This window comes from Falco naumanni, chromosome 3 (assembly GCF_017639655.2).
Source record: "Falco naumanni isolate bFalNau1 chromosome 3, bFalNau1.pat, whole genome shotgun sequence".
In the NCBI taxonomy this organism is placed as follows: Eukaryota; Metazoa; Chordata; class Aves; order Falconiformes; family Falconidae; genus Falco; species Falco naumanni.
In genome coordinates, this window is record NC_054056.1 from 24,490,797 (window position 1) to 24,517,056 (window position 26,260).

General features: G+C 42.7%; 1 protein-coding gene across 6 annotated transcripts in view; it reads right to left on the minus strand.

The window, feature by feature from the left end:
* Positions 1-26,260, minus strand: part of ATXN1 (ataxin 1) — a 218,803-nt gene that overhangs the window by 183,413 nt on the left and 9,130 nt on the right. For 5 of the 6 annotated variants that reach the window (XM_040586216.1, XM_040586211.1, XM_040586215.1 and 2 more), the window contains one exon: positions 5,895-5,993. The exons of the other annotated variant lie outside the window; for it this stretch is intronic. The gene's annotated coding sequence lies outside the window, so the exon portion shown is untranslated. The remainder of the gene's footprint in view (positions 1-5,894; positions 5,994-26,260) is intronic. 6 annotated transcript variants of the gene reach the window in all.

Consider the following 26,260-nt stretch of genomic DNA (forward strand, 5'->3'; position numbering starts at 1 on the left):
GCACAGCAGCAGATTAGAAGGAGGAAGCTTTTGCAAAGAGGTGATGGTCAGCAACTCTTGAGTGCTCAGGGCAGTTCTTCCAGACGCAGAAGCACCAGGACCGGCTCAGCAGCACGTTTCTTGGTGTTTCCTCACGCAGCACTGTGTGGCCAGAGCTGCAGGGCCTGGGACGTGAGCGCGTGGTGATTTCTGACCACGCAGAGTTAGTGTGGATCCTGCCAGGATTACGATAAGCCTTGCTAAATCCGTGCTGGGCACATGGTGACTCTGCACCACCCTTCACCAGTGCTCCTAGGCCCAGGATGACAGTGACAAAACACCCCTCAGGGCTGTCGAGCCAGGAGCTGGAGACAAGGAGTCCGGCTGCTCTCACCAGACCCAAACTGCCTGGCCCTACCTACTCAGGAGTCTCTCCTACAGGCGTCCTGTAGCACCCTCCACCACCCAGGTTACCACCATGGGCTACAGCAGCATTGACCTCCTCTTCCCCGCCCTGCACAGCAACAAGGACATGGGGGTGCAGTGTTTCTAAAAGGAAAAGACTCTTTTCTTCTATGCTTTTTTGTTCTATCACAGAAACCTGAGTTAGAAGACTTCAGAGGACCTGCAGAAACTTGCAAAGTCATGGAGGGGATCCTCCAGCGAGAACAAAGAGAGGAGGAAAGTATCCGTGGGGACACCGCAAGCCATTTCTCAAGGCCGAAGATTACACTTATGGGGAAGAACCTCTCTCTTCCCTCCGTGCCACCCCCATACACTGAACAGCAAACACATTGGGAGATGCAATCACAATGGCTGCAGGAGCTGCCAAAGTGCTTTTTGGCTTAAGAAGCAAAGGACAAGTTTGAGGTTTGTTCTTCAGTTGCTGCCTCATGCACTTAATGTAATGAGACAACAGAGAAGAATAACTCATGTGTATAGATAGCAATGAGGTAATTAAAGCCTAGTTCTTCTCAGCCTGCTCCCTGACTCCACATAAAAGAAGTACACAAGTGCACAAACATCTAGGTTGAAAATACAACACCACGCTCTGGTGTAAAACTCCCATGCCTCCTGGAGGAGCGCTGGCTTTACTATGGCCACACTATGCATTAGCGGCTACTGACTGTGTTTGCACAATATTTCAATAAGCAGAGCCAACCAACATCACTTCCTCTATTTCTGTATAGAGTAATATATTAACAGGAACAGCCTTTTGAAACATTCCAGTAAAATTAGCTTACTCAGATTTTATTATTTTTTTTTTAGCTAGAACAGAGAGCAGGATATCATCATCGTCATCGGTTTTTGTGCATAAATCAGCTGTCTATTTACCACTGATATGTTGCAATAATGAATTGCCATTATCTTAGTTATTTGTTGGGTTATTAGAGATTACCTAAGTTCACAGGATCACTGAAAAAAAAAAAAAAGAAAAAAAATGCTTCACTATTTCCTGGGAAACGACCTTCAGAAGCATGTATTCCACCTCCTTCTCCAAAGCAATGCCCAAAATATTCCTGGAGGAGGTTTGTCTGTTTTATAAAAACCTCCAGTGATGATGCTTCCATGGCTTTCTCAAAGGCAAATGACTGCAGCACCAAAATACCCTTATCACTTGGAAGCTTTCTTAAACATTTGCCTAAGTCTTGCCACCTTCCAATTAAGCCCATTTCTTCCTGTCCTGACCCCAGCAGTTGTGCAGTAGGATTTATTCCCTTCCTCCCTGTAGGAGGAACCTTCCACATACTTGAACGCTGCTATCATGTCTGTTACTGGCCTTCCCCCCTCTAGACTAAACAATCCCAATTCTTTCATCTTCTTCCCCAGGTCATGTTTTCCAACAATTCTTTCATCTTCTTCCCCAGGTCATGTTTTCCAAATCTTTGATCATGCCTTCTCCCTGGCCACCATCCAGCTGGCTCTGGACTGTGCTGTGCCCCAAACTAGGTGTTGAGCCATTTCCAACACTGAGTGAAATGGATGGGTCATTCTGTGCTTTTTTTCTTTACGCACCCCAAAACAGTGCTTTTTCGAGGGGCAGGGATGGGAAAATCGTTCCTTGTATGACTGTATGATACCTACAGCCTCAGGTCTACGATCCCCTTCTCTCTCAGATGCACTGCCCTGCACAGACGGGTCAGGCCTGGCAGGGAGCTGAGCCGGGGCTCTGCCCCACGGGCGCTCAGGATGGAGCTGCAGGGTTGCCAGGTCCGGGGTCAGAGCCGCAGAGACAGGGGAGGGAAGGAAAAGCTGCCCACTCAGCAGCGCACTGGCAGCCCAGCTCCCAAGGGACAGGAAAGCAGGACTTGCTGCAGGCTGGTTTTCTCTGGTGGTCTGGGAACCAGCTGTGATTTTTAACGCCCTATTCAACTAAACCAGGCCAAACTGCCTCCAACACAGCCCAACTCCAGCTCCCAGACCTTCTTCTGTAGGACCACTGTTGAGTCAGCCATTCCCCATCCTGTGTCATGCGACTGGATATTTCTACCCCTGTACAGCGCTTCTGTTTGTACCCCGTTTTCTTCTACCCCAAACCATTCTTCCAGTTAGCCAGGGCAGCTCTGAACTTTAATCCTGCCCTCCAAGGAGCCTGCGGCCCCCCTCTATGCTTCTTATCCTATGTAAATTTAATAACTGCTCTCTCTGCTCCATCAATCATTCCAGTAATGAAAACAATGAGTATTACCACAGCCAGGACAGACCCCTGTGGAATCTCTCTCACTCCAGTCTTGCAGTTTAACAGCAAACTATGAATAACTACTTTGAACAGTGCCTTATATTAAAAATTATATATAATTTCTATATAAATATATATAGAAATAGAAAATCTATAAATAGAAATTTATATATAAACTATATATGTATTTATATATAAATAGAAATTCTGTGCACCCACATTACAGACCAGCCGACCAGATGCCCAGCCTGCTCCGAAGAAAGCTGTGTTAGAAAGCATCCAGAGCCCCCCATTAAAGAAGGAGTTATTTCTATCAGAGAGGTACAATTACACTGTCATAGGCGCTGTTGGAAAGTCTTTGCTAAACACTGCCATAAAAATATCATGCGTGCTGATAAGAGGAACAGGAGGGTTCATAACCAAGCTTTAGGATGACAGGAAGAACTTGAGCTGAACTGAGACAGCAGGAGCCTGACTTTGCTTCCAGCAAGAGAGCGCCTTGGAAGAAGCAAACTGAAAGACATTATAAAAATGCCAGGAATTCCGTACCTGCCATCAACTGCTGCCAACTTATCAGTTAAAGAAGATACTATCACAGAAGTGTGGTTTTGGGGTTCTTCATTTTCTTAGCTCTTCCAGATGTTTTTTGAATTGCATACCTTACTGCTCCCTAATAGCCTGTCCTGCTCAGGGATCACAGCCGAGCCAGACAGACAGCAAAGTCCATGACTCCCAAAACCCGGATTAACGCTTTAATCAATCACTGAAAGCATCCCCAGCCCCACAACAGCAGTAGGAGAAGAAAGTGGCAGTGGTTGGTGCCTGAAACAGGGAGAAAGGGTAAGTTCCATGGAAAGTGAAAGGTGAGGCAGCTTTCCAACGCGGGCTCCCTCTGCTCGCCAAAATAGCAATGCCCTGCCCACGCCTCACTGACTTCTGCAGAAGATGCGCTTACTTCCCAGGAGAATTTACTCTCGCAATGCAGATGTGCTTCTCTGAGGCAATCGCATTCTCTTGCGTAATGCAACGCGGAATTAAACAGTATATGCTATTTGGTGCATTTTTAAAATGTAAACCAGAAGTTACTGTGGAGCTCAGTGATGCTGCCAAGAATGTTAATGCTATGATTTTAGCAGGGAAGAATACATCATATCCTCCCTCCCACAGCTTACTCTTGAGTCTTAATTTTGCTAAATCCTTTTGTGCTTGTCAGTAAAATAAGTCACACATCTGTGTGACTTTCATTTCGATCTTTGGTGGTGGTGAGTATCATGACATCAGGACCTAATGCAGCTGCACCAGTGGCAGATGCAGGGCAGCTCTGGGAAGAACATGGCAAGTGACTGCATTAAGGTGCAAAGAGTTGAACTATTCACCTCGTGTCCTACAGAACTGGGATTAAAAAAAATAATAAAAATAAAATCAAATAAATCAGGAACAGAACCCACAACCAAGCATTTCCAGTCCCCTATGTGAACCAGGAGAAACAACTCTGCAAATCTTGAGGCATACCTTGAATACAAACATACATACATTTGTATTCTTACCGTTTCCAGGAGTTGCAAAATGCCATTCCTCTTTAGAGGAATACAGGTCTTTTCTAAAATACGTTACGCATAACCCAGTTTTCCATAGCGGAAAACTCGCTAAGGGAATACCGTTTGCTCATACCAGAAATGTATCCCCAAATTACAGTAATTTATAGCCTCATTTTCATTGACAAACGAAACAGTGTCATTATCTTCTGACAAATATCAGTACACTGAAAAAGTAATGAATAAATGCCTATAAACAGGTATCAAATAAAGCAGCTATCAATCCTTGAAACAGAAATTCTATTAAATCATACAAATAAAAAAAGACTAAAGTAAAAACAAACCATATAATCTGAAATTGAAAGAAAAATCTGTCTATCATGCCAAAACAGAAAAACACAATTCAGAGTACTAAAATACCACAATCTGTTAAATGACCAGCCATCTAATTGTTATTTGTAAAGCTCCAAGTAGGCTAAATGAAGTCAAACACAGAGATTCAGCAAAGTACTTAGGCACATGCCAAAGTACACCTGCATTTTAAGAACACTTTTTATGTGTCAGAGAGCTTAAAACTCTGGAACTGTTAATCTACACCTCTACAACAGTTTCTTTTTAAGAGGCAGAAAATACTCAGAAAGTGATCTGCATCATCCACATTTTAGTATTACAAATCAAATCAGCATTCAGCCTAAGCTGAATACGTATTTCTGGAGACACATCAGAAAGAACCCCGAGGATTAATCCTAACACAAAAAGATGAGGGAGTTGCCTGCTGTCATCCTGCCAGTTTTGCAGAACAGAAGAGTTAGCAAATGAGGCATGAAAAGATGTGAGCAAAGAAATTCACACCTGCGAAAAATGCAGCAAGATCAGGTGTGCAAGAAAATTACAGTAAGTAGTATCAGGCCCAACCACAAGAAATGCTGACCAGCTGAAAGTCCTTTTGGCCTCAGCTGGAAATACTTAGCACCCTTAAGGCTAGTTAAACTTATAAGCAGTCCTAATTTAATGCTATAAATTAAATTTTAATATTCAGCACTTAACTTTTTAAGGCTCTGACCTTCAATCTGAATCAACAGTAAGGCACCCGTGCTAGCTGAAGCTCTAGCTACGTCAAGAAAATCTTCCTGTGTGCCTCTGTTACTGTGAAGTACTGTAAAGTAAAGGATTTTTTAAAAAGGATTCTCTTTTTTTAATTCCTTATAGTGATAGCAATATCAAATATACCTATCTTACTGCTTTAGGGGAAGCCCAAAAGCTCCTGATTGGGCTTTGAAAAACCTCTCGTTAATGCAGCTGGTGGCTTTCAGAGTGCAATGGCAAAGGGAAAGCGTTATTTAAGCGTGTGGGTGCATGCACAAACAAACGTGTGCAGGGAAAGTGAAGAAAAAAAGAGGCACACACTACATATTGTAATTCTCCGAACCTGAATATGGCAACCAAGCACATTCAGTGCAGACAGACAGTCATGTTATGAAACTACAGAACTGACTCAACGCTACCATGTCTAACAAGGTAAGCTGACAGGTTTCGTGTGGCAAAGGCCACCTCTGGGGGAGGCGGAAAGCTGGGGGGGGATGAGGGGTTCCGCACCTGTCTTGAGATACCATAGAAGCTACTTCAATTAATCTGATACCTAGGATTCAAGAAAGAAATAGGGAAATTAAATGAACTTAAGAACAAAAGGCTTAACTTACTGAGTAAGACACCACTTTAAGAGGTTTCCCAGCTTTCACTGCTGTAAAGCACTTCTGAAAAATTCAGCCACTGAGCTACTGCTTTTCTTGACCTTTTCGCTGAAAGAGAGCAGAGTAAAAACAGGAAAGAGCTAAAATGATATGCAGTAAAGATGCTTCATGTTAGGAAAGTCTTTTGAGTCACTGCTGCAAATTCACTCTGTGTCAGATTTGCCAATAATGGGTGCTAAAGACTATCTATTAACAACACCAGCAAAGGGAGCGTGTATCCTCTCAGGTGTTGCAGCAACACCATACGCACCATATGATGCAGCTATGTAGCATTTCCATCTGTTGCTAGTTTTCCACACCCAAAAGCTCACTTTGTGTCTTATGATTAATTTATAATGCCCTGAGCCCCAAGATTTGCTCTTCTGATTGCCCTTTTCTTAACAATAAGACAAATAAACATGAAAATTAATGTATTGTCTGAGGAACACTTCCACTAATTTTGTTCTTTGATGGTTTGGTTGATTTAGTATAGTTAGGAATCAAGAGTAAAGTGGATCGTAGCTTAATATAGAGTGTGATTAATCTTCCCTTTGCATAATGCTGGTACACTATGGCCCAAATACCAGAGATTTATTTGATGTGTACATGCTTTCAAGCATTAGTAAACAAGTTGCAGCCCATTATGAAAGAAGAGCAGCTCCAAACAGTTGTGAAGCTCTTTATGTACTAGATTGACGCTGGCAATGCAATATACTTAGATCTGCATGTGTACTAGCTTTATACTTTTGGAGACTGTTTCATCAAGAAGCATCTCTTTTTAAAAATAGGACTAGAAACATGGCTGAGATCACTTCCTATGTCCTGATGCACTACTGTCTGAAGCATGACAGAACTGGCAGAGAGGCACAGTCTTCTTTTACTTTTTTTAATTGATTTATTCCTCATAACATAGCCAAAAAGAGGAAGAACATATACTAGAGCCTCACAAATACACACAATAATTCCCATGAAAAACCAAAAAGCTTCTCTCACTTCTCATTTCTTACTCTTCCATTACTTTAAAGAACATGCTACAGAACACACAGAAGTACTCTACCAGATATCACAGAACTTTTTAGTTTACTAGACCTATCAAATAAACTGTTACCCTACACTCTGTAACTAAAACATTTTTGTTGTTCACATACAAATTAAAACAAATTGTTCCTTTAGAAGCTGGTTCTAAGAACAAAATATGAACTCAAAATAAAAAATAATTTTAATAATGAAGTTTCAAGCAACGGTACAGTGGAAGCACTTCATGCACAAAAGTTCCTTAACATGTGGCAGTGCTTCCTGGGTAAGAGAACCAGTGTGAGACTACAGCATTTTCACACACAGAGGCAAGAACCCAAGCTGTACTGTTAGGTATCAATAAGCCATTCCCACAATATGACGCATTTTTTCTATCTAGGAGAAGAATCATGATCCCATGCTCAGACACTGGCTTTAGAGGACAGTACCTAACCCCTCGCCCTCTGACATACATACGTGATTTTCAGCAAGTCTCCCAGTGTTTATACTGCACTCACTGACCTCCCACATAGGCTATGAGTGGACATCATCAGTGGTCACTTGCCGTCTCTGGCCTAGGTTATATCCTGCTCTGTGCTGAACGCTAACCTCGAGGTGACTCAGGGAAAGTTACCTGTTTCTTCTCCCATAATAAATGAAGAAGCCACCACAGAGGGAGAGAGAAAGTGGGGGCTACAGGAAAGACCTTTCAGACAGCAATCCAAAAATCTCACCTACAGAGGTGTAGAAAACCTACACTCCTGGAGCGAGCTCATCAGATGAAGCCTCAAATTTTGGCAGCAAGTATCAAACGGACATGAAAGTATATATGGCTGTGAAGGGGGTGCTGTGAGAACAAACACATCAGTGACTGAGAGACGCCAAGATACCATAAAAAAGCAACACAGAAGAGAGGATGCCAGTGTCTCAGATAAGCAGCTATGGCCATGTTTACTTAAACTGTTCTGCTGAGCTGTTCCCATTTCAGGCAGAAAACTTTGATTTAAGGAAGAGACTTGCAGTTCTGCCTTCTTGTGCTTTTTTCCCCTTCAAAGCATGAAAGAACTTCCTTTTTCAAAGCCAAATTAACAAAGTTTACGTCCAAACCTTCTCAGTCCCAAAAATCTCAAATCTGAACTCTATTAAAAGCAGCAGTTAGTGGAACCAAATACTCCAACAATATATTTAATAGCCTATAATATTTCTAATGCCCTGCTGCCTGAAGTCTATGCTCTGGAAAACCAGCCAAGCGTGCCCCCCCCCCAGGAGCAGCGCCTGCTCCAGGGCAGGCTGCGTTATCTCCCTTGGCTGTGGCCCCCTGCCACCCCTGGCATGAGCAGAGCAGGGACCCTCCAGCTGCAGACAGCAGGCACGCAGACCACCTCTCTGGCAGGAGGAAGCCTGAAGGAAGGAGGCAAATCGGAAACTAAAGCTGTGCCGAGTATGTAAGCACAGAGCTACTCTTTCAGACTTAAGGTCCTGCACTTTCATGGGTGTGTTTTATTATTTGATTTTATTGAACCCTCCTTCTCCCAGCCTACTGCTTCCCTCATATCACTTAGGGTTCCTCCCACCTGTTCCTACCTCACATCCTTCAGGCTGGGAGATTACCCAGATCACCTCCCCAGTTTGACTACTAACCAACTCAATGGATAATTTCCACTGCCACCAGCGGGGACCAGAGGAGTTACTTGCCCCAAGCTCACGTACGAGCATCCTGCACACCCAGCAGTACTTCTCTCTAGTCAGCCTAAAGGACGCTTGGGAAAAGCATTTTCATGCAGATTTCACACTTGCCGGTCGTGACACTGGAAAATACAGTTCATGTTGTCTCCTGACAAAAAGCTACACCTCATGTTCTATATAAGGGGCACATATAGGAAAGTAAAAATATCTTTTCTAGTAAGTTATGCAAAGCAGAAACAGCCTCCTGGTACTATTACAGATGACTGGAAGCTAAAATGATACCAGTTATACAGCTCACTTCAACTCCAGCAAAGCTTCACGAGCCCCAGCTGCCCCTGCATGACAAACAGTGCCTGAGCGAAGCCCCCGGTGGGCACCTCCCTGCCACCACGCGTGGGCGAGGCCCACCAAAGCACCAGGGGAACACAGCTAGGTGCCTGCTCCAGGGGTACGACCTGCTGCTCCTCCTCTGTCGTCCTGCACCATGGCACCACCAGGCACGGGACAGGAGCAAGGCTATCCTCATCCCAGCGACTCCCATATGTGGCACAAGTCTGTGCTCCATCTCAGACTCTTCTAGGCATCAAACCTCCTGCTGAAGAGCATTTTCTACTCTCCTGCCAGCCTGACTGCTCAAGATTAAAAGTGGTGGATGACTTTGCAGCTCGTTCCATGTTATCGTGCCAGTGAGTTGATGTGAATTCACAACGAAGCGAGAGAGGTGGCACACTCAGATATGAACCAGGCTGAACTTTCAGGACTGGTTTTTTCTGCTGTTTCGGGCCCATCTACTGGGGTTGCAGTGGACTTTCTAAAAAGCTGTCACAGATAGTGTAAAAAGGGAGAAAAAAGGTTATTTGCGTATATGTAAATAATGAAATAAGGTTTTTTTCACTTCCACACTTCAGTATCTCAAAAATGGCCTGCGGAGTATTAGCATTTACTACAAGGTCTGGGGAATGGATGGGTTCCCACAAACACTGACAGCAACAGTTTTATTCCCTTACATAATGAAAACAAGTAGAAAATAGTTTACTCTGAAGTATGATTATCTTCCACCAAACTCTCAAGTTCTCTGAAAACAGCCATAACTACAATACTGCTTGCAGAATGTTTGGTAACTTTACAGAAAATATTGTATGTTAAACACGGATTTTCAAATAAATTCACTAAGCTATCCTACTGTGTTTTCAAAGTCACCCCATTTAATTACTTCATTAGATCGCTAAAGAATTTTGGACACCAAAAAACCCCACACATATATTCAAAGAGAAAGAGAGATCAAAATGGACAGGAAAGAAGCAGAAGAAAGGACGTGAAAACCTGCAATTAACAATCTACAAAACAATCAGCACACTTAAAAGATAATTTTATGATCCCACTTCACCTGTGTAAAAGCTGAGCAGGCTTTCAGTCTTTTTCCATTTGCCTAAGGTTTTCCCAGTGAAAGAGGAGCCCTCCACGGAGCACCCGGCGCCAGCTGACAGCCAGCTTGCCTTCCCGAGTCACTGCTCCTCAGAGCAGGCTCAGCTCACACACCACAGTCACTGGTCACTATTGCCACCACCGAGTACAAACTAAAAACCACCGTTACATTGCAAACCAATTAACCAATGTAACCAACAACACTCTGCAGCGCGCAGCCTCCAGCGGTGACTACAACAGCGCATACTTCCCCCGCAGTTACGCAGGTGCCATGCAACACTGTTGTGCCTGTGATACCATGTGGTATCCAGCTACCCCAAAGGAGCCACGTTCTTAAAGGACAGAAAAATCTGGGTTATAGACATTACGCAATACCAGAGTTGTATTTAAACAAACTCCAGGCTCAGCAATTAATTGCCTTAGTATTTTGGGGGGATCCTGAAACCGTGCAGACTGTGCAGGCTGACAAGCAGCCCCCACATGCCTCATCCCTCTTTCTAACCCACACCCCAGCTGCACCACCGGCATCAGGCACCCACAAGAGCACGCTCTCGAGATGCAGCATGAGATGCAGCACAGAGCAGCAGAACAACCCCTTTGGGGAGCAGCCGCGGCACCGTGGGAGCACAGAGCGCAGCGGGGTCCCAGGAGCAGGGCGCACCTCGCTGCATGCCCACCCACCCACCACTGCTCCGGGCACCGCGGCCGGCCTGGGGCTCAGAAAGGCACCCGGGGCTGGGGAAGCAGCCAGCCTCCAGCGTGCACCCACAGGCACTTGGGGACATGCGGGTGGTAGGGTTCCTGTCCCTGATCCCAGGAGCTTCAGGAAAGGCTCAGTGGCCTTGCCACCAGCATCTCCCTAAGGTGCAGCTCACTGGAGGGTGGGGAGGGCAGGAGACACCCCTGCCTGCAGCCCCTGGGAAAGTCGAGTGCCCAAAGTGCAGTGGACTTGCCTAGAAGGTTGAGGATGCATGATTTATTGCTGAACTTAGTGGGATACCTACAAGAGTAAGATACAGGTATAATGCATTTAGTGCTCTTTATCACACAAAAATCCCACAAATATACGTGTATCAGTCTCACCGAAATGCAACAGCAAAGGGTGGGCAGGGGCAGGCGGGAAAAATGAGAATCTGGTGGTCTTCCCCCAGGCAGTTCCCCGTCCCTCAAAGGCACGCAGGCAAGCAAGGCTCCAGCTTTCATAGTTTCAGGTGAAAGACCCCTAACACTGCCATAACCCACCCCCCCATCTTGAAATATCCCCCCAGGAAGGCCAGATGTCAGCCTATTCTGCCAGGCTTTAATACCTACTCCCAAGGGGTTACAAATTACAATCACCAGTGTAATTAGGTAGCGTGACCAGAGGCATGAGCAACTTATTCCTCCTTGGCCAAGTGATGCCAGGTGAAACATCTCCAGATTAAAACTACATCAGGGCCTCTGGTCTTGCATGCACCTCTTCCTAGCTGTCTCTCAATTTTTCTAAAAGGCATTACGTGTAATAAACTGCACTCAGAGAGGCTGGACATTTGACTAACAGGCTTCAGTACTGCACAGGTATTCATGAACAGGACAGTAGTAACACTAAAAAAACCTTTCTGGGTCACAGTCCTGACTGTAAGGTTTTAAAATCACTAGCTGGGTAACTCGCTCCCCAGCTAGCTAATGAGTCAGCTTTGAAAGCAAATATTTAAAAATTATTTAGTAGAGGGAAGTTGTGGACAGTTACACCTCAGGGTATTTCCAGAAATGGCAAGTATTTTAAATACAAATTCACAAATTCTGCAATTTCTGCAGCATACATAATTTGAATATCTAGTGTACATCCTGGCCACATACCATATTGCTAGCAAATGTCACAGTGCAAACAGTTTTCCCAAGACTACATATATCCCCAGCAACATATTAGAATGTATTTTTAAACAATAATACCAAGATAAAAGCATGCTGTATATGGCATGCTTTGGAGCAGTTACCATATGCTCTGTCAATAATCTATGGATTAATAGGGCCCCGATGTACAATAACACATTGGCCACTCACAGCTCCATGGAAGATTATTCCATTCACCATGAAAATTAGCTGAGGATTAGGCATATGTCACAATTTTTCATTCATATTTTTAACTTGGACAGCTCTAAGACACTACTGTTGGGGTTTAGAGGTTTTTTTTTATTATTATTATTCTTTGAAGGTCTGATCCTAATTCCATTAATTTGCACTGACATCAAGGGGGCAGGTTCAGGCACTAAATCACAATATTAATGTTATCTTAACAACTTACTTTTGTGTCTCTAAAAGTAGCTATACTAGGGGTTTTTAAAAAATAAAATAAACAAAAAAAAAGAAAGATTCATTTAACCTGTTATCCTACCGCTGGCAGTTGATGTAGCTGATACTTTGGGAAACAGCTGAAGAAATATTGGATGGAAAGAAAGTAATTTGTTTCAGTATGATTATCCTAGTTCAGGCTGTGTTTCTGGGCAGTCCAAAATCAAGATGTTTTTCTAAATCTTGGTGTTAGGAACAGGCAGTAAAACAGATCTATATAATCGTCTGCAACAGCAACCCTCGTAAGAGGCCAGAGTCTCCTGAGTATTTTGTTTTCTTGGGTTTTATTTAGAACAGAGGTCTGGATAGTGGGCTGAATAGCTGGCCACAAAATAAAACGTCATTTGCTAGTTACAACCTACCCTAATGTGTGGGAGATTCACCTTCCACTCTTGTAGATCTAGAGGTTCCCTAAACAATCATCAGCATTTGTGACTGGGCAAAATGACTTCAAAATAATAACAAACTGGAATGCTTCCAGTACAACATTTCCCATCCACTCTGTACGTGCTGCGAACTGCCTTACAAACTGCACAGCCCTGGAGAGTAAGATCTCTATGTGTTACTATCTTGTCCAGGTCTCCCTAGTGAAAATAAGATTATTCCTAACGGATTCCACAACTTGGATAGGTTAAAATGCCACTGGCATCACCTGGGGGTCAGGAGCCCATCCCATTTGTATATACACAGCAGCAGCAGGGGATCTGCATTCCTTAATAAAAACGCTGCTGTTTCATCCTTTGGACAGGAATGCTGATGACTGTCAGGGATCCTGGATTCCCCAACATCCCCCCTGCAATCAGCGGGGTTGCTTCTGCGTATATTACTGCCACTGACACACAAAGGCACAGCAAGGGTTCTAGTGACCTGCCCGGTTCCTCCTCCTGCTTACAGCGCGTAACGCACAGCTAAAGGGAGCTGCATACACTTGGCAGAGCAGAATGGTGCCACTTCGTCATAAATACGCTGCAGCACCTACAATTGTGAGTGTATAAATATTTCAGAAGGTAAACTGTATTTTGGTTTTGGTTGGTTGGTTTTTAAATACATACCTACCTTTTTAATTTGCCTGGTAAGCAGTTTGTGCAGAGAGGAGTATTATACAGTGCAAAAGTATTCTAAAATTGCATTTTCATTGTAAAGATAATACCATTAAAGACATCTGAAAATAAGAGTCTGAAAGTGCAAGATACGTTTCTGAAGGGAAAAAGAAGTCACAACTACAAAAAGACTTTCAGAAAGGAGGCTGACAAACTTTTCCTTCCTGTCCCAAAAAAAGAAAATCCCTTTAACTAGCTTGCACATAGCTAAACAGCTAGAACCAAAGTGGCACAACCTATGCCAGCAGTACAAAGCCAGAAACATGCTCTACATACTCTGCGATAAGGAATTTTGGAAAGCAGTGTACCTATCAGCACTACCACCAGTTAAGTGACTTAGCAAATCATCTACATAACAAAAGAAATGCCAAAAGCTATCAGATTTACCAGCAGTGGGGTACCATCCACCACACCACCGCCCTAGAACAGAAATATTCCTGTTCCTCATGTGGGCTTGGCTTTGGCTGGCCTCTTCTGTTTGCAAGGTATCATCAGTGATTTTCACCAGTCTCCATCTTTATTTTGCACCTTCTTTGGGGGAAGTGTGTTACACTGTGCATGCAAAAAGGTGACGGTCCTCGTGCTCCATCATGTAGGTAGGCTGCAACTTACTGAGTATTTGTATGTGAAGTGCTGTATTCTCCTGATCTCACCACATGTTTTTGTAAGAACCAGGCAAGCCATAAAGAATTTACAGTAAGGGATTGTACACACACCCATCAGCACCAGACGTGGGCAGAGCAAGCTTGCTTGTTTAAAAAAAAAAAAAGTGTCAGCCCTACTTTATGCTTAGAAAAGAAAGGTCTCTCTTTATTAAAGTAACTCATAACCAAATCTTGATGTTACAGAAGATCACTTACAATACATCTCAAGCAAGTTTAAAAATGGACAGTAAAGACTATACATGTCCACGCATCTTTTCTTGAACACCCCCCCCCCCTCACATTTGTACAAGTGAATCCAAAACACCCTGCAGGCCTGGACTATTAACCTTTTTGAGACAGTCTTCATCAAATAGAAAATGGAGGAGGAGGAGGGAAGAGAAATGACAGAAAAATATCTCTTTGCTTCCAGCTTTACCTGTATAGGGATATTGCCCAAACTAGATATTAAATGTCCGATCCTGAAAGGTAATTTTGCCCCAGTTTTCAGAAGGCATTTTTTCAACCTATCTAAACGGCTTTAAAACTTTTCTGTCTTTGTCTGATCAAAACGCTGTCCTTCGTCCTACCGTCTTGACATTCTTTGTGATGAGACTGTTTCAGTATCAGTATTAATATTCAAATGTCAAGTTTGTGACACTACATTTCCTGTGCTATTTAAAGCATTCAGAACAATTATTATCCATGAAATACTAAACAGTAAATTTTTGCTACCTGCTTACAATTTCAGCAGCTCTAGCTGTGACAGAGCAGCATTTACACCAGTCACATGCAGTTTTACATGGAGATGTATTGTTCAGCTTTTCTAGCAGTATTCATACATTTCCCCAAATTGGCTTTTGTTGTTTTTAGCAAAGCTACACATTTATTCTTTTTTCTGGAGCGCAAGTGAGCCCTGCATATCAATTGAATTTATAGTATTTGGTATTTCAGACTTTTGTACCACACCTATTCCCTAACTGATAGCAACTTTAACATACAGTGAACCACTGAGCTTTTTATTTTTTTAGTACTTATGGACTAGTAATTCTTTCCTTTATCATTTCTACTGCTCTTAAAAAAAAAAGGATCTTTCTTTTTTGTTTTTTGGGTTTTTTTCCTGTTTCAGTACTTAGTTGAGTCTCTTTCTTTTGTAATTATCTAGACTGTGGTTACATATCTTTGGCTATAAGGGGTATTTTTATTACAATATGTAGGTGTCTTTAAAAGCAACATACATTAGAGCTGCAGAGTTGAAAATGCACTTAACTGCCACTCCTTCCTACCAAGCTGCCAAAGTTTTGGAGAAGCTTTCACACAATAGTACAAACTGATAGTAATGAATGCCTATTGCCACATACAGGAAGGTGCGCGTTAATTAGATAGATACATTTTCCTCTTTGTCAAAGAACAGCTTTATAAGGAATGCACAAAAACCGCACTGAACCTTCCATTAACAGACAACACTACAAGCTACAGAACAAAATGAAATAGCCCAAATAACTCAAGAAAAGCTTTATTTTCAGTGTATGGCTTGACCATGCAATAAAATACTTCAGTATCATTGTACAGGTCAGTTATTTCCACTGTTCTCTCCTCTGAAACTGGAGCTGATTTCAAGAATGTGCGTGTTTCTTTCAGTTTTAATCAACTCCAGTCCAAATCTGAGTGAAAGGGGTCTGATCCCAACCCTCCAAAAGTCGACAGGAGGAACGCCAGTGGGAACAGGGCCTAAAACAACATGTCTACAGTAGTCAACAACTCTGAGTTACATAAATACTTGCTAATATCTCTATACTGACTGGTCATCAACATTTCCAGTATAATCCTTGTACTTGGGGATGTCTGAATGTTGGATGCTCTCCACACTTCTCTCCAGCCAGCTGAAAGGAATTGTTTCTGAGCGGTTGAGGCTCTCCAGAGACCTGCAGACAACTAATGGAACCCTGATTTTTCACATAAATCAACAGGATGCTACCATCTTAGGCTGAAATCTGGTTTACCTGCTTTGCTACAATGTGCTTTTGCAGGGTCATAAAAGGAAGCTTTGGTTTTGTTTCAGGAAATCAAGGGCTATCAGCTTTTTCATGCAGTTTGTCATGATGTGAAATAATCAGGGCTAGAAATCCAACAATGAGGTTTAAACAACAGCTTATGAATAATATGCCCTGCAATTCTTCATCATTCTGTTTACACCGCATAGAGAGTTACAAATGAAGTAATAAACAGCAAAACCCAGTCTGCCAAAATAAGGAGCCTGTCACAGATGCTTTTTAAAAAATAGCAGGGGTAATACTAACATCACCACCAGTATTCTTTCCACTCTGATCAGCAAAACTGTCCTTGAATTTGATCTCCTGTTGTACCCAGGAAGATGGCTATGTTTGTCTACAGAGCCACGGCACCATTACAGCCGAACTCATTATTTTAACGTGTTTGAAGTACCTTGAGCATGACAGAAGACACAGGGGAAAAAAATTCCATTGGACAACATGCAATTCATACTACTGTTAATTAATTCACATTCACAACATAAGCTGAATTTGTTCCAAAAAAAACGTTATGGTATATTCTGAGAACAAGTTTTAGGAGCAAAACACAAAACTTGGCTTAGTCTGACCCACCTACCAACACAACTTTATACATCTTTCTAAAATGAGCCGAAGTCTTCCTTCTAGCATCGCTCCAGGAGCAGGAAGGCTTATTAGGCCCACTAAACTGCACTGATCACGAATCAGCTCTAGAAGCGATTCTCCTTCTTTCTGCAGACACCACTTGTTAAGAGGACCAATATTACGTTTTCAGGAGTAAAGTGGGTAAAATGTGAGTGGAACTGCTTCATGTGCTAGTTGAGAGAGGTCTAGCTGAAGGAATGGGCATACGTGTTGCCCGGAGCTTTTACAGTAAAATAGGACTATTCCCTCTCTTGCCCTTCCCAGAACTCCTCCACACCTATCCATGCATCCCCCAGCCTCCCTGGGTGCCTGGGAACCAAACCACCCCACGCGTAGGCATTTGCAAAATGGTCCCACTGCTGCTCCCCCAAATTTTCAACCGCTTGCCCACGTCAGATCTAACCCTGCTGAGGAGAACTTGCTCTGAGACCTCAGAGCACGCTGCTCTGCAAAGCTGTGCCAGAAACAGCACGGCAGACAGCAGTAACGTGGCACTAGCTAGGTGAGGTGAACCCTGCGTGGAGACTCGTAGCAGGCTACCTCCCCAAGGCCAAAGCTTCTCAGTGTTTTGTCTGAGGTACAAACACACACAGTTTCTACGCTTCTGTTGACAGGTGAACAGCTTTCCCCTCAGCAGTAACCACAATTTCTTTTGAAGTCCTGAACTGAAGTTAAGAGATGACCCGTGCCAGCATTCACACATCACACACCATACCCTTTCTCAAACACCACAAGAAAAAAACCAAAACAAACCAGCAATAAAAAGCCCAGCTAGAGAGTAAACCCCGCTTATACACGCCACAAAAGCTCTTATTTTCCATGCCCATCCAAGAACACAAATTGCCCAAAGACTGAATACTGGCTCTCCACAAAGGACCTCTGAACCCATCGGAGTGCTGGCTGCGAACAAGTGGGCACTTGCACGTAACGAAACTGCCCTCCGCCAGCCACAGCCATGCACCTCGCAGCTTTCCACCGCGCACCTACTCACACAGGTCTCTGTAAAAGACACACACACGAAAACTCCACTAGTACGTAGGGAAATCAGTGGCTACAACTGCGAAGCGCTGTGTTGCTAGCCAGAGACCAAGAGTGCACAATCCGATGCTGAATGGCTGCCAGCAAGGAGGAGTCCCGGCTCCAGGCCTCCAAACCACTTGGAAAGCTGTTGCCTGGCTGATTACGTCCCTGCTGAAAGGGTAAGGCTGCAGAGCAATGTGCACAGCAGATTAGATGCGTGGCTCCCAGCACCGCCAGCAGAAGCTGCAGATCTGAACCGCCACACGTACTCTGCAAATACACCCTGGTGCGTACTCGCGCTGCAACATGCCTGCGAGCTCCGCCGTTATAAAAATAACAACCCTATCAGTGAAACTGTAGTCCATAGGCAGTGACCACGGTACATGCCCAACTCCCTCTGAAACGAACTGGTCCGTAAGAAATTTTAAAAACCAAATGAAGGATGTGGTAACACTCCTCTCAACAAAATAGTAAGGGCAGTGTCTCTTCGAAAAAAAAGGGACAATTTGGCATTTGCAGTGTGTACAAGATGTCTTCATACACTTTCCTGATTCCTTGCCAGTAACTATTCAAAAAAGACCACTTAACAAGCAAACAGGTCTTCAGCACAACAAATAATAAAAAAGAGAGCAAAGCTGGTGCTATTTAAATATCATGAAACATTCTGCTAATCACGCACAGATGGAAGTACAGACGCTTCTGCCAGACGCCTTGTTCAGAAACTTTGCTCTATTTTTAATTATTTGATGCACAGAGGACCTGTTTGCTGATTAAAAGGGCACTGCCTTTAAAAGGACTCCATCAATACGGAGTCTAGTCTCACTTTTAATGGAGGATTTTAAAAGTAGTAACTCATACCTCCCGAGCTCCCTGAACTGACTTTTGTAATCTTGTAAGCATGGGGTTGGGGTATCATCAGGTGCTTCACTCACCTTGGGAAACTGTTAGCTATGTACAGGAAAAGTGGAACTAACTATGCTCAAGCTATTGTTAAGTACACTGAGTAAATTCCATTTGGAAAACATGTATTTTCCTTTCACATCCTTTAGCTCGTATCTTTTTTGCTGTTACTTGTAAGAAGGCAGCGTACCAATTTTCAGATAAAAGGATTATTTTTGACAGTTTTCTGTTTCTAGTTTTTTGAGAAAACATACCATCTACAAAATTATCAACCAAAATACTTATTATTTTTTTAAAATCTGCTATAACCACAATACCTTTCCAATAATCAGTTCTTGGCAAAACCAGTGTTGCACAACAACAACAACCCCTCACATTTTTTCACTTCATACCTTCTGTGAACTTCACTCATTCAGTGGGTACTTCATTCCTGTGCTTCTCCATAGCAGTCCAGGAATTCTTCCCTCACTGAAGAGCCTCACTCAAAATGCATACCATGTTCAATTTCTTTTCTTTTTCTGAATGAAGTGCTTTTCAAACATTCTTTTTTGGTTTAGCTTACATTTTATCTTGAAAGTTTTGCAACCTGTTACTACAGAACTTTGCCACTGGAGCACAGTCATGGTATGAGAATGACTTGAAGCCCAAGAAAAACTACCCAAGCTGTTACTTTTGTCCCACCAGTACAACATGTAAAATTTTATTATATTTTTAAAGCTTACCAAAGTTAACAATTTGAAGTGCTTCTATTAACACAGCAGAAGAATCCTTTGGTTAGCAGACCATACGATATGATACTAAAGTAACAGTGACCCCATTATTTTATGAACAAATGACCCAAAGGGGGTGGCTCCTGCCTCATGCTCAGTTATAGAGAAAACAACTGAATGATTTTTATTTTTATTTTTTGTACAATGCCAGCATATAAAATTATACAAACAAATATATGCAACTGATTTGTTAAGAGACCAGCTGACAAGCCTGAAAAGCGAGAGGCCAGGTCAAAAGTCACTGCAGCTGGAAGCCAGGGAAGACGGGCAGGGGCACGTGGGACTGAAAATCCAATGTTCAGCCAGGGAAATGGGCACCCAACAGTCAAGCTTCAGAGAAGAAATAAAGGGGTTTTTCCCATGAGGAGAAGGGGAAGGCTGTATGGAGTGAAAGGCTTGTCCAGGCAGATCATCGGGGTTGCAAAGCTCAGAGTCCAGCTATGACTAACAGGGAAGGAAAAGAGGTAGATGAAACAACATTCAAATTTGCAGTTCTGCAGAAAATTACTGAGGTATTGAAATCCTCTGAGCAGAAATGGATTTTAGACACACAGAAACACACAAAAAATCAAGCCAAAGAAAGGGCCAACATACAATGAAGCATCGTGCAGGTAACCTGGCAAGGGAGCTGTACAAGTAGGTCAGACACACAACCAGGGAGAACTGCTGAGCAGGGGAGAATCTCGGTAGAGAAGGGGGTCAGGAGGAAAGTTAATTGGCCAGCGATAAATGAATAAAGTCTAGAAAAGGTTAAAACAGGACAGAAGGATGGAAAGGACAAAACACTGTCTAAGCTATATAAAGCAAGATTTGTCTAATTCACTAACACACCCACCTGAAGCACGGGAAGGAAAGACAACCAGTGATCCCTGACTGAGGAACGGTTTTCATTCCCTTTTCCCTTGGAGGAAAAGAGAAGTGAATGCTCAGCTGCCGTATCTATCAAGCAACCAGTGTCTGATCAGCAATGCTGACCTGTCAGCAACAGCTCTGAGTCGGGAGGGCCCCGACACACCCCAGAGACCCTAGGCCAGATCCCATGTATTGTCACATCGCATTGACATCCATGTGGTTCCATTTAAACCATCCAAGTAAGTAACAGATGGGGACCTGACCCCTTATTCCACCACAGCCTTTGGCTGAGCGCCTCGGCGCGATGCAGAACACGCACAGCTCACGTTAAACAAGATAAGAAGCATAAAAACCCTGGTTGCTGCAGCAGAGGGTGCACAGCACTACTGGTTTCATAGAGACACTCTGGCTGAGCTGTATAAACAGCACCAAACACCGCAGCCAGCCAGCTGACAGCTCAGATGAACGCAACTCATCGCAGAGCTACACACGCAGCAGAAGCGTGTCTTAGTTTGCATTTCTTCCATTCCACACAGCCAACGTGACATTCAACAAGTGATTCCTTAGGTAACAGGGGCGTACTTGACTACTGCTGTTTAATGTGTTTCAGATGCTTACTATAAACCTTCTACCCACCTCAATTTTCCTTAGGGCCCTTTCTGGCTGTACTCTTAACAGATAACAACATCTGGATAGCAGTGTCATGTAACAAATGTCATAATTCCACTCAGGAATTAATTCACTCAGTCACTACACACTGTACTCCCCTTGAAACTGCTGCTGAGCAGCAATCAAAATAAACTGGCGGTGACCAACAAATGGTAGGATGTACCCATGCTGGTTTGTATCATTCTCACAGCTGAAGACTAGGCACCAGGATGGAGTTATTGTCAGCCTGTGCAAATATGGAACACAATACGGACTTTACTCCTCCTTCAGTCCTTACAGTATTGTAGCATCACATATATCTTAAGACACTACATAACATATTTGTGCGCTAGACAAACAAACACACAGTGCAATTTTAAACTATAGATTATTGGTCCACAAGATCCACCATCACACTCTTTCCCTGTAAAATAGAACACAGATGCGTTACAGAGACGGCACTGCCATGTCACTTACCTCCCCACAACTTAATCAAAGGGTATCACAAGTAATTTCCAAGACTGTGTCCTTAACAACAAGAATATCAGGCCAGATCACAGCAGAGATCCAAAAAAGTTTAGCAAGACTGAGCAGGAAACCTGAAACTCATCCCTGATTCAACGAGGAGAGAGACAAGACCTAAGCGAAGAAGTGAAGCAGCATCTCAGTTCTGCAAACTGGGAAATGCAAAGTCAAAGTGTTTGTGCAGATCCACCAGTTCATCTTTGGTTATTCCATCAGCAAGCACTGCTCACAGAGGAATCATGCTAACACGGCCCAGGGTAGCTGGTGGGAAAAAAGGGAAAAGAGAATCCAGAGAAAAGAAATACAAAATCTAGGCTATATTGTTCTCTCATTTGTAGTAAACTAGGGGGCAAGGTACCGTTTCATTCGGGTGTCAGGGAGACACAGCAGTTGTCAACAGAGAAACCTCCACTGTAAATGAGTTGAGTTTGTTTTAAACCAGATGCTTAAATCTTAAGACATTAGTATAACTAAAATCTTGCCTTAACTGAAAGATTTGTTCATGATATTCATATAGGAGTGCTTTACTTGCATAACTATTGATAGAAATATCAGTATCGGTGTGTCAGGGCCCAAACACTATTGAAAAGTTCAATCTTAATGACAACCAACACTGCTTCCCCTTGCTGAGGGAAGAAAATAGCCTGGACCAAATCTGTAGTCCTTAGGTACCATTTCTTTGGAAATCATAGGCAATGCTGCCTGCATAGAGTCTCAGTCTTTGGGAAATGCCGCTAAGCCTGAAGAGCAAGGTGAACAGAGCGTGGTTTGGACAGGCCACCTCTGAGCAGGTGAAGACCAGCCCAAATTACCATCTAAGTAACTCTGGGTGCCTCTCTAAAAGGAGTATGACACTGCGGCGTGGGATGCAGGACCCTCCACGACAGCTGTAATGGTTTGTAAGAAGGATCTGTCAAGGGACAACCCCAGGGCGTGTAAGTGAACTTTTCAGATCACAGGTGGGGCATTCTGCTCACAGTTGCGTTTCTTTTCTGATTCTGACGGATGATTTCTGTTTTCAGCAATGCCTATACAGCACTACCTGAGATACCTTGAGTCATTAAAAAAATCACATGGGATAGAAAAGTAGATTCTAAAAAATTGAGAAAATGATTCAGTGACCTTCTGTTGGGTTTTAACAGCTTATTATGCTCCCTAGTTACTGCATTTTATAAAATGCAAAATTTTATCTGTTTTACCCTCTTGTATCTTTGCTTTTAAAATGTGACACATTCTGTCGGGGGGGGGGGGGATCCAAAAAGCAAAATGGAACCTATTTTTCTATTTTAAAAATTTACAAATAATCACCCAAGCTACAGCAAACATACAGACAGATAGAAAGTAATTGTGTTTGTATTTGAATTCTGTACTTCAAGCCACCTTTGATCAACTTGATTAATATTCCTTTCAGAAGATTTTATAGCTGGTGTACTTCATGAACACAATTAAAGTAGATTAATCTGTTCTGAATTCTATGTTTCATAAAATTACTGTTCCTTTGATTAATTTTACAAAAAACACATGTAACTATGTGCAAATGCATTTTTCTCATTGATAAAACAAGCTTGTGACACAGCTTCCAGTACTGGCCAAGAGATATCATTGTGAATATCTAATAAATCAGCAAGCTCGATGATGCAATGTCATGTGAGCTAATACACAAAATACTACACTTCTTATTCAAGCAAAAGAAAAAATAGCCCAGTTTTTAGCTTATAGCACTGGCTAAGCTAAAATACAAGTCTTCAGATACCAGCATCTGTGGGATAACGCCACCAGCGAGTCAAAGTGAAGGTAGTGGATCCACAAACCTTCCTCTACTGAAGTCAATAATAAAATTTTAATCAAATTCAATAGCATGGTTCCACATGGTTGAATTTCAGAGACACTGGGCCTGAACAGGACCCATCTGACTCCTGATCTGCAGGAGAGACTTTGACCTTACCAGGACTGCCATGAGCAGGCTGATGTCACTTCACCCCATAAATCCCCTCGCCTGACGCTGTAGCTAAGCACCACTGAACTCAGGTACCCTCTAGGAACACTGCAATGTTGTCATTTGCAGCAAGACTTGTAATGCATTCCCCAGGCAGAAACAAGGGTTGCTGTGGCCACTACAGTAAAAGAATGTGAAAAGGGATTGGGGAACAATAAAAAAAGACAGGTAACAGTAGAGAAAACAGAGTGACAATTTACTTAAGTCTCTCATATTAAAACAACACAACAATTACCAGTATCAGCTGAACTATCAAACATATATTACAAGAAACAGTGGGTTTTTTCGAAGAATAAAATTTCCTGTCGATTGATTATTTCAGCGGAGAGGAGAAATGATACACAAAAGGTCTCTCTGACACAAGTTCCTGCTTCTTGATGTCTAAATTATGTTAGGTTTTAGTTTGGGGTTTTTTTTTTGAGACATTACTTATTTAACATTCTGTTTGCAGTGCAAAAGTAATCTAAAACCCTTTTTTATTTTTTGGCAAATGCTGTGCACTGCTCACGTTAAGCTTACCGTTGACTGTGAACTGTTAACATGTCTTAGAGTGGTTTCAATGTTCCTATGGCAAGCCTACACAGCATTTAGGAAACAATGATATCCCCAGGCCCGCACTGTAGTTTCTGAAGCACAGATTAAGCACGGTATTCTGCTCAACAAGCTCATCACTGTTAAGTAACTCATCAGAAAATAAAGAGGGAATTATCAAATGGGAATTGCCAAGTAATTAGTTCTCTGAAGCAGATGACATACAACTGTTAAAGGGAGGGGCTTCCCTGTTAGTCATATGTCAGAGTAGAGCCTACTAATCTGTAAATAAAAATGCATTACATATGATTAGTGCTACGGGTTTTTAACCACTAGTGGTACATGGAGAATAAACTTACAACTTCTTCTAGTATAATCTTCTACTAAGATTTTTTTTTTTCTTGCACACAGTAAATTTTCAAACTCTTCCGGATCTACTTGCTGTCAAGATTTATCTGGGGAAAACTATGAATATGGCACAGTACCAGGCAGGTGATATGCTCAGGGGCTACGGAAGAGGAGAAATGCATTTACCATCATAATAATTTGAAAAATCACTCTCTACTCAGCAACTGCACATGGCACTAAAAAGGAACCACACCAATGAGAAAATATTCACTAGCACAAAATTTCCAAGCACGTTAAAGGAGGATTAAGCTTTCTTTTTGTAATTATCCTTCTCCATTAAAGCCTGACTTTCTTTCAAGTAGCTGGCCTCACAGAAAATGTTAAATTTACAAAACTACAAGGGCTTTCACGCATGGGTACCTGACAAACAAAAATGTGCTAACAGTCACAACCACGCTCCCATATGAGTGAGAAACACTTCAACATTTGTACTCTATTTTATAGAGCACAAAGTGACTCAATAAATCCTTAAGTCATGCTTACAGCTAGCCACAAAATGGGTTGATCACCATTAAGTAACTGCTCAGAAGATAAAGAAGCAATTATCAGACTTGGGGGTTGCCTCCATCACAGCATCTCACCGTGAGAAACCCCTCAGCCAACACATTCAAATGCAGAAGCTGCCACTTGGGCTAACCTTCAACCGAAATACCCCTGGTACCGAGGGCTAACCTTCATCACCCAAAAGCATGCCCCTGGTATCGAGGCACAGCAAAACTCACCGGCACACCCCTGCTCAACACACACCGCCAAGGGAGAGGGCAGGAAGGCGCACACAGATGCTGAGGCTCACACTCAACTGTACATCGCATCTAGTCATCTCACCACTTTTGGCCCTCAGCACGTAGCAGTTCTCCATCTCTCAATACTTACACTAACGTTCAAAAGCCCACGCTTTGAAGTAATGCCAACAAGCCGCAGTGCGTGGGACAGCAAGTCCCTTGTTCCACTTGCAGATACACGTTTTTTAAAACAGAAGTTGGAAGGTCATGTTTTATAGCACATTAGGAACGTGAACCTTGTGTTTTTATGTAGAAAGATCACTACCACCAACTCCATTTACACTTTAGACGGTGTTACAAAACCTTCAATCAGCCAGACACCAGACCTTCAATACCTGCTGAACAAACAGCAGAGCAAAAACGTGAAAGGTCGCAGCTGAGGTGATGGGGTAGGGCTGAGGGGACCACAAAGCCTCATTCCTAAGACACCAGTCTGCACTCACATCACTTCATTTAATTTACCTTTAAGCTACACACAACACAAACAATTGGGAAAAAAAAATTATTTCTAATTACTACCCAATTAAACCTAGCTCACATCTCCATTTGTGCTCTTAAAATGTTAAAAATCTCCATCGCCTACCTTCTCTTAGCCCTACAGCCACTGTAAGCCTTCATAAATAGTATGAGAAGGAAGAAACAAAACCAGTTATGATAAAAGGACACAGATATGGCAATCAAAAAGCCACCACTGGACACACTATTATAGAGACAGATTAGCTCTTTTTATGTTCACTACAAAGTATTTTAAAAGGGCAGATTGTTGTCCGTTTACAGAGAGCAGTAGCCAAAAGTCTGCATAAAACATAAATTATGTCTTACATAAAAAAATAAGTTACATTAGGTAGTGTACAGGCATACTTATGGAAAAATCAGAAAAAAAATTCTTAGAAATGGGCTGCGGCTCTAAATTCAACCCAATATTATAATATGATTAATAGATACCAAGAGACTTGACAGTGGAAAAGATTAAAAAGAACTCTTTAGTTGTTAAAGTGTCCAGTCTCTCATGCAAAATCCTCTGAACACAAC